The sequence below is a fragment of the Helianthus annuus genome, chromosome 5 (genome assembly GCF_002127325.2).
Source record: "Helianthus annuus cultivar XRQ/B chromosome 5, HanXRQr2.0-SUNRISE, whole genome shotgun sequence".
Taxonomy (NCBI): Eukaryota; Viridiplantae; Streptophyta; class Magnoliopsida; order Asterales; family Asteraceae; genus Helianthus; species Helianthus annuus.
In genome coordinates, this window is record NC_035437.2 from 15,485,597 (window position 1) to 15,488,365 (window position 2,769).

The 2,769-nt window shown below is 45.5% G+C and overlaps 1 non-coding gene across 1 annotated transcript; it reads right to left on the minus strand.

The window, feature by feature from the left end:
* Positions 1-554: 554 nt before the first annotated feature.
* Positions 555-661, minus strand: LOC118492851. Its single transcript, XR_004894852.1, has one exon. It is a non-coding gene; the product is annotated as a small nucleolar RNA R71 (small nucleolar RNA).
* Positions 662-2,769: the final 2,108 nt, after the last annotated feature.

Here is a 2,769-nt window from a genome sequence, read left to right on the forward strand (position 1 = left end):
ACCAACATTCTTTTCTGTTTTTATTGCAGGACTTGGAACCCGACGCCATCCTCACGTAGTGTATGAGCTCCAGTTCCAATAAAGACATAAAGGAACCGCTAGAAGAACCCGAACGCTTTCTCAGAAAAAGGTTAAAAGCCAAAAACCAAGAGAAGGTTTCGGGTGATCCACCCCCAATGGCGGACCAACGTACCCTTATGGATTATCTACGGCCCACCGTAGGTAATCTAGGCGCCGCTATCAATGCTCCGAATGTCGAAGCCAATAACTTCGAACTTCGACCACATTTGATTCAAATGCTCCAAAACTCCGCAACCTTCCACGGGCTTGCGGACGAGGATCCTCATCTACATATAACTAATTTCCTAGAAATATGTGATACCTTTCGGATCAATGGAGCATCAAATGACGCCATCCGCCTCCGTATGTTTCCATTCTCACTAAAAGACCGAGCGAAAGCTTGGCTCAACACCCTCCCAGCTGGATCGGTAAACACCTGGGATGAACTAGCCCAAAAATTTCTATATAAGTATTTCCCTCCTGCTAAAACTGCTAAATTAATGGCTGAAATTAATACATACTCACAAGAGGACGGGGAATCCTTATATGAAACTTGGGAAAGGTTCAAGGAGCTATTACGCAAGTGTCCCCATCACGGCCTCGCAATATGGCAACAAGTATCCACTTTCTACAATGGATTGTTGCCACACACTAGGCAGACACTTGATTCTAGCTCCGGGGGACTTTTAGGTAATCGACGCCCACACGAAATATATAATCAGATTGAGGAAATTGCTCAAACCAATTTTCAATGGCACACTCCCCGGGGAAATAAGTCTATCGCCCCCGGCGCCCATGAGGTCGACGAAAGCACTTCTTTACAAGCCCAAATCGAGGCCCTTTCTTCAAAAATAAAAAAATTAGAAATGACAAAAACAGTCTCGGTTATGGCTTGTGAAGGGTGTGGTGGGTCACATGAAAATTGGAGTTGCATGAAAGAAACGGACGATCAACAAGAAATGGTAAACTACATTGACAATAGACCTAGGCCGTCGGGTCCTCCAACGGGAACTTACAAGCAAGGATGGCGAAACCACCCAAACCTTGGTTGGAGGGAAACCGGCAATGGTAGTAACCAACAAACCCAACGAACAAACTTTCAGCAATCAAGAAATGAGTCACAAAATTTCACTCAACAACAAGGTGGACGAGAAAGGCTCGAAGATACTATATCTCGCCTCGTCTCTGACACTGATAAGAAAAACTCGGAAAGATTTCTACAATTAGAATCTAATTTTAGGAATCAACAAGCTAGCATTCAAAACATAGAAAAACAAATAAATCAACTAGCACAAAACTTTTCCGAGAGACCGCAAGGCGCATTACCTAGCAATACCGAAACAAACCCAAAGGCGCAAGTTCACCTCATCACACTACGAAACCACACCGTAGGGCCTGCAGAAGTACCTCCACCTGCGGAAGAAACAATGCCAACACATCTGCAGGAAAAGAACTCTCCCCCATCACCAGAGCCTACCAAGGCTCCTCGAGTTCCGTACCCCGGTAGGTTAATTCGTCAAAAGACCAATGAGCAGTTCGCAAAATTCGAAAGTCTGTTAAAACAATTGCATGTCAATATTCCTTTTATCGAAGTCCTAACCCAAATGCCCAAATACTCTAAATCTATGAGGGACTTCCTTACACATAAAAAGAAAATTGAAAATTTGCAATTAGTTAATTTAGGCGAAGAATGCTCTGCCCTCGTACTCAATAAACTACCCCAAAAGAAAATCGATCCCGGAAGTTTCACGATTCCATGCTCAATAGGGGAATCACCCGTTCGCAATGCCTTGGCCGACTTAGGGGCTAGCATTAACCTCATGCCCTCATCGATGTTCAAAAGGCTTGGCTTGGGAACCACGAGCCCTACAAAAATAAGCATACAACTCGCTGATCGATCAGTCAAGTTCCCACAAGGTGTCATCGAGAATGTCTTGGTAAGGGTAAGCAGATTCGTTTATCCAGTTGACTTTTTCATACTCGACATGGAGGAAGACACCGAGGTCCCCCTTATACTAGGGAGACCCTTCCTTGCCACAGCACAACCAGTGGTAGACATGAATGACGGGACACTGACTTTGAGGTATGGGGATGATGAGGTGAAGTTCGGAGTTGGGAAGAGAATAGAGGACGACGACCCAGTCAATTACATGAAGGTTATTGATTCAAGCTTGGATGCCGCTCTCCGACGGTGTAACTTGGGAAGCAAGGCACTCCACTCAGAAGATATATAACCTGGAATCGGGTCTAGCCAAGGACCCTTATAAACGTGGCGCACCACGGAGGCATTCCGCGGATCTATCCTTAGTTTAGTTTAATCTTTTAGTTTTTGCAGAATAAAACACACTCATGGTGGTAATGGATGAAAAAAGGAACGAGAAAAATGGAACCATGCACGAAGAACAGGGCAACCCGACAAAAATCTCCATCACAGAAGGCTCAACACGGGCCGTGCCCAACCAACACGGCCCCGTGCTGAGCCCCTGCAGAAAATCACCCAGTTCAGGTAACTGGACACGGGCCGTGTTCAGCGGACACGCCCCCGTGTCCAGGCTTCTGTTTCAATTCTGTAATTTTTGTTACTGGCACTTGACCACGGGGCCGTGCCCGGTCAACACGGGGCCGTGTCCAGGATGCCAGTAACATAAATCTTTGCTTTTTAACCCATTTTTACACATTCTAATCAACCAAAAACTTTATTTTTGGACA